Genomic DNA, 13,860 nt, shown 5'->3' on the forward strand with positions numbered 1-13,860 from the left:
CCTTAAATACCCTCTGATATTTTCTCAGTAACTATTAGCAATTACTATTAATCAAAAACAATATAAAACAGTACCTCTTGCATGAAGAAAATGCAGCATATACAGGTGAAGGGAGGGTGGCTCAGAGTAGCTGCCCATCACCTGCGTTCCTGAGTCCATATACATAATTGTTTTGGAGCTTATCATAAGATATTATCATGTTCTGTGTCTCTTGTCTTTACTAGACTCCATGTTTTGGGAATTTGAGAACTGATGTCTTATTTTTCTTCATATACTTTATCACCTACTATGGTGTCTTGAACAGAGATGACATTTAATAAGTACTTTTTTCCCAAAAGAATTGAACATAAGTGCTTATGAATGAACAGGCTTCTTACTAATTAATAATTAGTGGGAACAGTATGATTGGATTTTTGCTAATAGCCATATAGAGACAAATTAGGTTAAGGACAGTGGGGGAGAATATTTAAAATCAGAAATGGATAGGAATACCCAGAATGGATGACCACTTCACATGTTGGGAAGAGAGATGGAGGAAGGAAAAGGGGGAGAAAAAGGAGGAAATAGAGTTGATAGGTCATATGGGAGAATGCTGAAAGACTAATTTTACCTGCTTTAACTTTTTACCACAGACAGATCCTGAAGCTCTGGGTGGAACCCTCTGTGCCAAAATGCCTGGGCTAGTGTAAACAGAAGTCTGACCATGTCAACATGGTATTTAATTAAGCAGAGTAGGTGGCAATGTGAAAGCAAAATCATAATGAGCAAGCAATAGGATAACATGATTGAAAGCTTCAGCTATGATGGAAGGAGGGAGTAAGACATGAAAGAAAAATTACACAGTCCAAGGACCAGACTAGGGACTTGGTTATCCAATGTGAAAAATAAAACAAAAAATAAGATTAAAAATGGAATTATACTATTCAAGAAAACAATTCTTGACTATAAATGTAAATTTAAAAGCAACTGAGATTAAGCCATCATTTCAGATAAGTCAAGGGTCAGTAAAAGGACTGCAAGTGGTATTGAAAAGGGTCTCAGGATTTGTGCTATTATCATAAATGTGACATTTATAATTAAAAGCAGAAGTGAAATGATTAAGTATAAAAGCTAGACATGAGCAGATGTCCAGGCATTCAGCTTGCGAGGGTGCTAAAAGGGGATGTATTTTTACTTCATTCCAAGTTAACAAATATTAGGACATTAAAATGCATGAAACATGGTGTGTATTCCATCTTGCCATGTTTTTATTACTAAGTTAGAAAGAATTAGGCTTCGGGGAATGTATGCAAATCCACCAGTCTACAAAAGTGCTGAGTCAGGAGCCATGAGGAAAGGCAGTGAGACTTCTATTTTCCAAAGAGGAGCCTGGTCCATTGTATCCTAAATACCCTTTGTAGGGCTCTTCTGAGGTGGCCATCCACTTCCAGCAAGACTGAAGAATGTGAGATTGCTGGATGACACTTTCTTTAAAGGTGGCAGGGGCCAAGCTTCCTAGCTTGTTATATTTTCAGTACTAGCATTAAATTTAACGAGTATATAGAATGTTTGCTCTGTACATAGATGATGTTTTCATTGGACTTTGGGATGTCATTTACCCTAAGCAATCATTAATGCAAGGGAGCTGCACTATGATCAGTAGACTATTGATAATACCAGACCATTGTTACCAGATCTGTTTCTCACACATTTTCTGTTAAGTCTGGAGCTTTCTGCATAGACTGATGGGGGCCACATGGAGAGAACAAGGTTTTCATTGGTGCACAAACTATTGATTAAAGAGTGTGAGTATGTTCAAACTAAATGGTCTTTCCTTGACTTCTGTGTTTGATCTTAGTCCATGTGGGATTCTGTAATTAGATCATTACTGTTTCTCTAATGGAGAATTGTCAAGTTCTTTTTGCATGAGAGGGAAACAGCATATGTCACTGGGCTACTAGACTCCTTTCTCTGTCTTCAAAATACATGGTGCTACATCCCTGAAAATGAATACAGAAGTCTCCCTCTCTACTTTTCATTTTTACTTGCATTATATGCATTCAGTCAGTCACTTAACCTATATTATTGGAGCGCCTACTATTTGCTGGGGTCTTAGCCAGGAACTGGGATAAAATGGTCTTTGCAATTATGTTTTTAAAAGGTCCAGCTTTCTCACAGCGTGTGTGTATCAACTGTGACTTCTTTTGACATAATCTAAACGTGGTATGGAAGACTGTCTAAACCAAACATCCATGGAGGCTGCAGCTGCACATGTAAAGAAACACCCAGTAGAGTGTGTGCCAGTCCCCTGTTTCCAATCCCGCCTGCTCCAAGTTACGCCCCAGAAAGACTAACACCAAAAGGGAGTGTCCGTGAGCACTCCCTCTGGCCCTCAGGTTGTAGGGTGAGTGGAAGAGTAGTTAGCTCTTTGTGTGCTCCCTATTAACATCTGGAAGGAAACCCACTTTTGACCAAAGAAAATTGTAGTAATATTCATAATTATATACCTTTTGTGGATATACCTAAAGATACATATGTATATATAAAAATTAATATATCATCATATATGTATAATTTACTTATGTACAAACACAATAGAAAATAGCATATAAGTTTTAAAATATGGTTAAGGCAGCTCTCTCTGTGGGCATCAACTTGAAGGAGTATAGTTGCATAGCTGTGTGTATTTGTGTCCGTGTGCATGTGTGTGCATGGCCCAGATGGGTGTGTTGGGTTATGAATGGAGGGTAGGAAAAGATGAAGAGACAATCAGAAGGACTGCAGAGCATAGAAACACAGAATTTCTTGGTATCTCCTGTCATAATTTTTGAATGGGCATGGATGGTACGATGGTCATGACCAGTAGTGATGGTGGTAGAAGGGAGAGTGTGGAAAGAAAAAATGATTAGAGAAATGGTTAGAGAAAGATAGTACCTTGACAGCATTAATAGCATAATCTGCTGCTAATTTAAATGTAATACTATGTACTTATATGTAATATATGGACATATATGTGCACACATATACACAGGTAACATTTGGATAAATTATGCACCAATAGTAACTAGAAATGTCCTCCACATTCTTGAAGTTTAGAAATTAACAGTTTTATTTAGATAGTAACAGAGTTAAGCCACCTTTATTTATAAACTATATATTAAAAGTAATTTAAAAATTCATCTATATGAAATTTGCTACAAAGAGTAAGTACATTTTAAAACAGAAGAAATGTGCATATCATTTACATCATACCTGCTTGTGATTACATGATTTTTAAAAAGCCGATAATTATTTCAGGATTCACCTAAAATATTCTGATTGAATGAGGAGATAAACAAATCTGCTTTTAGAAGATGAAAGGAACATGTACATGTAAAATCATCAAAGAGTATACTTGAGAGAATTGGACAAATGCTTGAGGAAAATTTATGTAAATACCAATTTTTAGTAACTGAAATGCAAGAAAGTTCCTAAAGTGGTATACAATTATGTCATAAGCATGTATTATTTTCAAAATAATGCAGAAGACATAAAACATTTCTTCTTGGGATAAACACTGTTTAATGAAAACACAAAAACATTTCTAAAGTATCGTGATTGCTAAGTGTTTACATTGGCTACAACTGTTGTAGTGTATTAAAAAATAGTTATAGCCAATGTAAAAAATAAACAGATATTTCAGTAGAGAGAATAACTGAAGTATGTTTTTTCCTGAAAATATGTGGCTTAAGAAGTAGATATTTCAAAAACATAAATAATTTTAGGGGCTTAAAAATAAGTCCTATAAAGTTAAACAGTAGACTGTGTGCCAGGACATTTTATAAGTTCCCTTCACCAGCTGTGCAGTCACTCTCGGTCTCATCCTGACCTCCTGCTCGAGAACGCACAGAACAGAGGGCAGGGGCAGGGGCATGAATGAGAGCAACACTGTGCTTAGGGTTTTGTATACCTACTAATGCTAGGAACTTGGGATGCATTTTATAAAAATAAATGGCTAACACTGAGTGCTTACTATGTGACAATATTGTGAAAGATAGTTTTCATTGATATTTAAGTGCAATGTTCCCCAGACCCTGTGAGAAGTTGTGTTGCAGGTGAAGGAACAAAGATGTGGAGTGACTGAAGTTAACGTGCCCATAGTTGAGGCACTACACAATGACAGAGCAGGACTAGAACTTAGGACACTATGCCTTTAACCACTGCTCTGTATGGCTAACCGTATTAAACCCAAGATAGCTCTTTATGGTTACTGTTTTTTTTTTTCTCTAGAAATCAGAGAACTGTAAAATAAGCTGCCCAAGGTGTTTTTTTACAGATCAAATGTCAGAGTAGGATTTAAATGCAGCCTGTCTGACTCCAAAGCCACTTTTCCACTCTGCTTTGCTACCTTTTATTTGAGATGTTGCCAAATACATGTACCACATACTGACACCTGCAATTTATTGGGCTGGTGACATCTGCTCAAGGACCCTCACAGGATGCTGATGCATTTGTAAAAGGCCAGAGGAGGGCCCCTACCTAATGGTCCATCCAACATGTCCAGTTGCAAGTCAGAATCTGTTAATACTGTGCCATGGTGACCCCTCATGGGGCCTGTATGCTGTATAACACAGGACTGACCACAATACCTCAAATGAGTTAAAATGTGCATGTAACCATATATCATGGGCAGTCAATTTGAGTCAAAAAGTCAAGTTAGACAATTATTATTAATAATAAGAATTAAATGAACATTAAAAAATGTTATCTGAATAATCTATTGTGCAACCCAAATATTGAGTATTGTTTACAACACATTTTTAAGTTAATGTAGCCTTACATTATGGTAGTAATCATAACATTGGGGGTTATCATGAATAGTAATCAAAATAAACATTATTCTTTGGAGGGACATAATGCAAATAATATATATACTATATCATTGAAAAGGAATTCTTCTGCCTTAATGCCAGTTGTACAGATTTGTGTAAGAACTTCTTCAAAATGACCCTTGAGGATCTAGATACTTAAAATGTATGTGTGTGTTTCAAAATTGCTTGAATGTGGCTATGCTGACAATGGAAAGAAAAATTTGGGAATTATTAGAAGTGCATGCCCCCAAATACATAATTTTCAGTGAATATGGAGACCTTTTGAACATTGCCAAAATAGGTGTTTCATGCAGAGGATGCTAGAATTTAATGAGACCAAATGCTAGAATTATGAAATAACCATTAGAGAAATTCTAGGTAGAAAGAGTGCTAGGAAGGACAGAATTGATGAGACAAATGACCTTTCAGCATTGCTAAGGAATTCATGTAGTGGATTTTCCCCTTCAATAGTCAGCAAATAAAGCAATAAATCTAAACATGCCCAACCACTAGGAAGTCATTTCTCCTCCTGAAAGGAGTCATAATAGGAAGCAGAGCTCAGATGGTCGAGTTGATAGTGTTCTGCTCCCACGGGGCCCATTCTTCAGGGGTGAGCTTTCCTAAGAGCTCTGTGGCTGATAAACTGCTCACCCTTGGAATCCTGTCCCAACTGGCTGACATTAAGTGCCCTGGACACTGAGCAGACCTGGGCTCCTGCATCAGCCCAGCTAACCCTCCTTACCCAGGCAGGAAGGAACTCCAGGGCAGTAAATGCAGACCCAATGTGACACAGGGACTTCTGACATGCACTTTTTTCCCCCTCCATCTGTTGATTCCTTTAAACCTGGAAACCTGGAAAATATTCCTAAAAAAGTAGATCAAACCTTTTCCATTCCAGGGGACACTATAACTCAAGAAAAATTGTTCTTTCTTCAGTAAGGAGTAGATGTTACTTAGATTGTATTAAGACTCTTTTTATTCTGATGAAAACAATTGCAATAAAAATACTTGGTACATTATGTGGCAGAGAAAATTAAACAAATAAATATGTAAATAAATTAAGTAAAGACTCTCTAAAGGGTACTTTAAACCCAATGCTCCTTTTTGTGATGCATCAATGTACCATTTAACTGCACCATTAAAATTGCCACCAAGGGAATCATTTTAGAGATATGATTATAACAGGAGTCTGGGTCCCAGATCAAGGGTTTATTTTGTTTTCTTTGTCTTCATAACTTCATTGTTCTATATTGCGAGGAAATCTGATTAGGTTAATTCTGTAGAGCTCCATTTTTCTTTTACCTGAATTAAGAACTTTGAGAACTTTCATGATGATGAGAGATTAAGGGCTATGTCCTATAAGTGATTTAATCACACTGTGAAAGAAGGTTCTCTAAATAATAGAAGAAAAGGCTGATAAACTTCAAATGGATGTCTTCAAGGATTAATTCACTGATAAAGCTATTACTCTATTCATTATCCACCTATGGTTATCAGACAAATCTTCCTTTCAATGTCTTGCTCAAGGTGCATCCATGTGACTGCTTAGCTCTTGGAGTTTGTTAACACACATAAAATCTGTATGTCCTAGGGAAAAAAAAATGTTAAAGCCAAAGCTCTCAGAAAAAATGATGTGAAACAATGGGTTTTCAAGGAAAGAAAAAACCAACAACCCTGTTTCTTCTTTTAAATTATATTTGTTGATTATGCTATTACAGTTGAATGAATTTTTTGCAATTTGTCCCCCTCCACCCAGCACACCCCACTCCTTCAAGCAATCCCCCCACCATTGTTCATGTCCATGGGTCATGTGTATAAGTTCTTTGACTACTCCATTTCCTATACTGTACTTTACATCCTCACAGCTATTCTAAAACTACCTATTTGTACTTCTTAATCCCCTCAATTCTTCACCCACTCCCCCACACTCCCTTACCATCTGGCTACCATCAATATGCTCTCCATATCCGTGATTCTGTCTTTGTTCTTCTAGTTTGCTTAGTTTATTTTTTAGATTCAATTTTTGGTAAATATGTAGTCATTGCTATTTTATTGTTCATAGTTTTAATCTTTTTCTTAAATAAGTCCCTTTAACATTTTCTGTAATAATGGTTTGGTGATGATGAACTCCTTTAGCTTTTTCTTGCCTGGTAATCCCTTTATCTGCCCTTCCATTCTAAAGGATAGCTTTGCTGGGTAGAGCAATCTTGGCTGTAGGTCTCTGGTTTTCACAACTGAATATTTCTTGCCAATCTCTTCTAGCCTGCAAAGTTTCTTTTGAGAAATAAGCTGACAGTCTCATGGGAACTCCCCTGCAGATAACTAACTTTTCTCATGCTGCTTTTAAGTTTGTTTCTTTATCTTTAACCTTTGGCATTTTAATTAGGATGTATCTTGGAGTGGGCCTCTTTGCGTCCATCTTGTTTGGGACTCTTGTGCTTTCTGGACTTGCATGTATATTTCCTTTATCAAATTAGGGAAGTTTTCTTTCATTATTGTTTCAAATAGATTTCCAATTTATTGTTCTTTCTCTTCTCATTCTGGCATCCCTATGATGCAAAGGTTGGAATGCTTAAAGTTGTCCCAGAAGCTGCTTACACTATCCTTGTGTTTTTTGGATTGTTTTTTGTTGTTGTTGTTGTTGTTGTTGTTGTTCTGATTACTCATTTTTTGCTTCCTTACATTCCAAATCATTGATTTAATTCTCAGCTTTATCCATTCCACTCTTCTTTCCCTGTAAATTGTTCTTTGTTTCAATTAGAAGATGCCTCATTTCTGACTGGATCTTTTTTATGCTGTTGAGGTCCTCACTAAATTCCTTGAGCATCCTTATAACCAGTATTTTGAACTCTGCATCTGATAGATTGCTTATCTCATTTTTATTTTTTTTTTTCTGGAGTTTAGATCCATTCTTTCATTTGGGCCATGTTTGTTTGTCTCCTCATTTTGGCAGACTCCCTGTGTTTGTTTCTATGTATTAGGTAGAGCTACTGTGACTCCCTGTCTTGGTAGTGTGGTCTAATGTAGTAGGTGTCCTGTAGGGTCCAGTAGCACAGACTCCCTTTTCACCCTGGCTGTGTACTCGAGTTGTGCCCTACATGTGGGCTGATTACACCATCTTGTTGTAGTTGGGACTTGATTGTTGTTGGCAGGTCAATGGAAGGGATTTATCCAGGCTATTTGGCTGAAAGGACTGGCTGTGACCACTGACCACCAACCTCCACCCTCTGTGGAGGATCAGCTGTTCAGGTGGAGGATGGTGGTATTCTAATGTGGTCTGTAGCTGTCCACTGAATACACAGGTTCTTGGGTTTCCCAGGTTGTGCATGTCAAGGTCAGCCCCTGCCTGTGTTTTGACCAGAGTCATCCTACATCAGTAATAAAGCAATTTGCAGATTTGTAAATCTGCAGTTTGCAGGCTGCTATTTGTGCTGGACTTAGAGATTCCCAAGCAAAGCCAAATAGTGAATCTAGGCTGGCTGCTCCTAGTGCTGGGCCTGAGGCCACTTAGCAAGAGGTACAGGGGCTAGGGGCTCACTGAAGTCAGCTGTTGCTTTTTTTGAGAAGATTTAGGCAGTTGTGAAGCATGAGCCAAGACCAGCTATTTATATGGTAAAGCTGCTTGGGTGGGCCCATAAGCTGGGTGGGATAGTCTTGGGGATCTTCAGGGTGGGGCAGATAGTGTTTCCCAGGTTGATGGAGTCTCAGATATGGCACCAGTCTGCCAGCTCTGTGGCTCTGTGGCAGGGGGAGGGTTCAGAAAGGAGATAATAGCCTCTATCCACCTTTCTGTCTGTGGGAAACCTGTCCCCAAGCTCTTGCCTTGATACCAGACATTATATTTTCTCTCTGTATGCCACTGGTGCCTTTCAAGCTGCTACTTTAGTGCTAGAGCTCAGAGAGCATGAGTCTGAGTAGGTCCATGTGTAGATCTTTAAGAGGAACTGCTTGAGACTCCAGCAATTTCTCCAACTCAATCCCCACTGGTTTTGGCAGCCAGAAATTATGGAGACTTATCTTCCTGGAACTGGAACCCTGGGCTGAGGGGCTTGGTATTGAGCTTGGACTCCTCACTCCCAAGACATACTTCCCAAATTTTTATCCACCACACATGGATGTGGGACCAGCCTTTTCTGTGTCTCCACCTCTCCTTCAGGCTGGATGGATGTGATTTCTTTAATTACAGAGATATTGGACTTCTATTCAACTGGATTTCTGGCAGTTCTGAATGATGATTGTTCTATATTTCAGTTGTGATTTTGGTGTGGTTGTGTAAGGAGGTGAGCCGTGTTTACCTATGCTGCCATCTTGACTGGAAGTGCCCCAACCCTGTTCCTAATGAGGGTAAGTCTTTTGATCCAGCAGGGAGAGGCTCCCAGGTCAGCAGGGGTGATGTTGATTAAATCTAGAAAAGCTGTGAGATCAGTTCTGGAGACAGGCAACCTGGGGTATCGAGCTGGGAACCACCAAACTTGGCATCTAGGTCTGAATTTGCCAGTAACATGCTGTGCCACCTTTGGCCACATTCATGTATCTTTCCAGCTTTCCATTCCATGTTTATGAGATAAGGAAGGGCAGGGCTTATTAGCAGAGAACTCCATGGCTGTTGCCAGCCTACAGTGCCAGTGTCTCAGATTGCACTTGAAATATCTTAAATACCAAAGTCAGAAATATTATTTAATATTAATTGAAAACATGTTTTGCATTCTCATTAAGTATATTTGAAATTATATAGTATGGGCACACCTATGTTTCTTTCTCTGCTTATTTCTAAATAATTGTGAATTAGAGCATTGAAATATTTTAGTTCTAAGGAAGAGAATATAGTTGTAGGATAGTTGGGGCAGGTTCTGTATTTAAGGCACAAAGTCACTTTTACTAAATCCCTACCTCGAATCCTAAATTGAATACTATATTCTCAAGGAACTGATGGTCCTATAAGATTTTGTAAAACATTCCTGAATTTTATCCAAGAAGCGGTCTCATTTGAAATTGGCCAAAGTCTATTTCTTTTTTTAAAGATTTTATTTATTTATTTTTTTATAGAGAGGGAAAGAGAAGGAGAGAGGGAGAACAACATTACTGTGTGGTTGCCTCTTGAATGCCCCCTACAGGTGACCTGGCCTGCAGCCCACGCATGTACCCTGACTGAGAAGTGAACTGGTGACCCTTTGGTTCGCAGGCTGGTGCTCAATCCACTGAGCCACACCAGCCAGGGCAGGTCAAAGTCTATTTCTTAAAAAATGATTTTGCAACTTTTTTTCTAACCAAGAAATTGGAATAAACTAATTCATTAATTAATTTCACTATTTCTGCCTTCTAAATGCGTGTCACTGTGCTAGGAACTATGGGGATTAGAGATATAAATAAAATGCTTAATGCCCTGGCTGGTGTAGCTTAATGGATTGAGCACAGGCCTGTGAGCCAAAGATACTTAATGCCTTCTGGGAATTCGTAATCAACAAGTATAGGATTATACTCATCTGCTTACAAGATTCAGACATTCAGAGAACTAACTGTATCAGTTACTTCAATATTATATTTCTTTATTTTTCTGCCTTTACTCACCTTATCTCAAAGCAGGGAGAAGAAACATATATCATTTTTGTGAGCCTGTACTCACAGAGAAATGCTTTATCTTTAGAAAGTTGGTGGTACAAAGAGGAGGCCATAGTCATTTTTTGTCTGGTGATGTTAGGGTTGATACAGTGCAAACCATGTCTGTTTTGGAACAAAGCGTGCCCTAATCCTCAGGCATCAGGGTGTGCCTGCCATTCATGTCAGCACTGCTCTTGAAGGCTGCTGTTGGGCATCACAAAGCACCTTAAGGGAACACTTGCGTAGGTGTGCAGAGCATTGCTATCTAATTCTCCAGTGACTGCACTCTGAGTCTTCTCATGCATACATAAACAGCGTGGGAAATATCAAAAGGCAGAGGGTCTGAGATGCTACAACACTGGACAGGAGTCCTTTTTCTGTCCTTCGGGCTGTACACAAAAAACACCTAATCTAGAATTTCCCTGCCCCCATATTTCTCATACTGAACTGCATCAGAATGCGAGTAGCACTCATCTGCAGCCCTCAGTCAGTGAAGGGTGGCAACAGGTTCACAGGGAACAAATGAAATGGACGGTGCCCACACTGGGTTGCAGTGAAAGGGTTGTTTTACTGTGGTTTGGTGACAAGAAGTGACTTCATGGATTAATTTACAGGGGAAAGGAAATATGTTAGAAGGTGAAGAATTTCTTAGCAGTTAAGAGTTTTGTGAAGGTGGAATTGGTCCCCCATTTTGTATTCATCAGCACAAACCAAGCATGTGGTAATGTGTGGTGGCAAGGGAAATCAAGTAGCCACTGGGGATCTGAACTGTCTCTGTTTTTAGGAATCCATGAAATGACTCCTTGATGACTCCTTTGAAGGTCTTTACCAAAGGAGACTTCAGAGAAGATGAGTGCAGTACAGATTTCCCTAAATGCTGCCCCATGCAACGAGTCCGTGGAGATGCTAGTTATGCCAGAAATGAAGGAGCTCTGTGACAAAACAGGTTTGGAAAGTGCTAGACCCTAGACACTAAAACCCTTAGCTGCAGATTCGTGATGCATGTTACCAGTGCATTTTGACAACAGTAGTAGTAAATAAACTTGTTTAAGCTTTGTCTGACTTCTTACACATATTTGTTCTAAACCTTCTAGCTCTTATTGTTCTATAAAACTAGTACCCTAATGTCCACAACCTGAGAAGTGTTCTGTGCTAAAAACAACATGCCTTTCTGAGATATGTCAACTTGGGTGGGAAGTCTGGCTAAGCCACTGATAACTTGCTTGAGCTTAAAGTAGCACCTTGCTGTGACAAACTTCAACATCCTCATCTGAAAAATGGGGGAATTACTTCCCTTTGCAGGGTCTTATGAATACAAGATAATTCTTGTAAGGTGCTTAACAGTGCTTGGCCAACAAAAATGCTCAATGAATGGTGACTATTTTTACCAATGACTGATACTTTTTTTCACTAGGGCGTCTAATCATTCCTTTTGCAGTTTAAAATCCACTTCTTTTTGTCTGTCTAATAGAGCTAGAAATTACATCATTAATCATTAAAATAATTATGATTGCATGATTTGGTGAGACAGCTGAAGCTTCATCACCCAATGTCTGATTGTGGGGACAGAGGCCTCAGCTGCTCTAATCCCCACCCCCTTCTTTCCGGGAGAATCTTGGCTTTATTCATTCTTCTTAGATAGGCTTTCAGCTGAGGGGCACAATATTATAAAGGAATCCTAAGCAGGGTCTTGAAAGTTGAGGATCACTCACTCAGACTTCTTTGAACTTATACAAAATCTTATTTGAACTCCAGTTATGGGACTAACATCGTAAAATTGTGATGAGTTGTATATCTAATGACTCCTCCCCCTACACACATGAAGTATTGGGTTGGCCAAAAAATGCATTTGGTTTTTTCCCAGTGAGATGGCTCTCATAGCACTTAGTTGTCTTCAACTTCATTTGAAACAATTTTGTTAGATTGTATTGTACTCACATATCAGCATGCATTAAACAAAACATCAAAATTGGTGAATTTTTGTGTAGCCATTTTAATACTGAAGATGGAAGAAAATATGTAATATTTTGGCATATCATGCTTTATTATTTCAAGAAAGGTAAAAATGCAATTGAAATTTTAAAAAAAAGGTTTGTGCAATGTATGGAGAAGGTGCTGTGACTGATTGAACATGTCAAAAGTGGTTTGTGAAGTTTCATGCTGGAGATTTCTCTCTGACCCATGCTCCACAGTCAGGTAGACCAATTGAAGTTGACAGCAATCAAATCGAGACATTAATTGAGACCAATCAACATTATACTACATGGGAGATAGCCAGCATACTCAAAATATCCAAATAAATAAAGTTATTGGTAAAAATGAAAAATGTGTCTCTTATTTTATAGGAAAAAACTAAACAAACCTTTTGGCCAGCACAATACTAAATATTTGTTATTTAGAATGCACAGGTGATCTTCCAACAAACCCGTCTGGGGTCCCCAGCTTCAGCCTCAGAACTTAGGCTATCATCTCCATTTTAGTCGTTATAGGAGCAAAATTCTAATTGAAAAAGCCTAGTACTATACATCATTTCAATAATGCTTTTCTTTGCAGAACATGACTTCCTGAAATGAGAGAATTAAAAAGAATAATCCCTTATTGTCAGCATGAGGTCAAGAGAACACCTCAGAATGGATATCCAGTGTACTCAGGGACTTGCAGTGGTCAGTGGTTGAGGTTCAAATTTAAATATATCTTTTGTTGATGACTAGTTACTGCTCTTTGACAGCAGTCTCCTCCCTGCCCCCTACCCTGCTCTTGCCCCCAGGGCACTTTCTTTTGGGAAAACACGGTAATTACGGGGACCAGATAGGCCTGTTTCACGTGGCCTTGGGCAAGTCACCTTCTGTAAACCTCAGATACTTCATCTATAATAGGGGTAATGGTTCTAGGAGGTACTTTTAAAAGTAAGTTTGCAGTCAAATGCTCTACCACTGAGCTATACAATGGAATACTACTCAACCATAGGAGAAGGTGAAATACTTCCATTTGTGACAACACAGATGGACCTTGAGAGTATTGTGCTAAGCAAAATAAGTCAGGAAAAAAAAGAACCATATGATTTCACTCATATGTGAGATATGAAACAAATTAATAAATGAACAAAACAAAGTTTTAAAGAAACCCTGATAAACACAGACAACAGCATGGTGGTTTCCTGATGGAAGAGGGTGGAGGGGGGAAGAAGAAGATAAAAGATGTCAAATATATGGTGACAGGAGACTTGACTTTGGGTGGTGAACACACAGTGCAGTACACAAATGATGTAACACAGAATTGTACACTGGAAACTTACATAGTCTTATTAACCAATGTCCGCACAATAATTTAATAACATTTTAAAAAGTAAATGTGAAAATAAAAGTGCATACATACATAGTTCTTGACATTTTGGAAATGTTGAATGAAAGTTAGCTATCACCATTATAATTTT

This window comes from Phyllostomus hastatus, unplaced genomic scaffold (genome assembly GCF_019186645.2).
Source record: "Phyllostomus hastatus isolate PE091 unplaced genomic scaffold, TTU_PhHast_1.1 phas_scaffold_93, whole genome shotgun sequence".
Classification (NCBI taxonomy): Eukaryota; Metazoa; Chordata; class Mammalia; order Chiroptera; family Phyllostomidae; genus Phyllostomus; species Phyllostomus hastatus.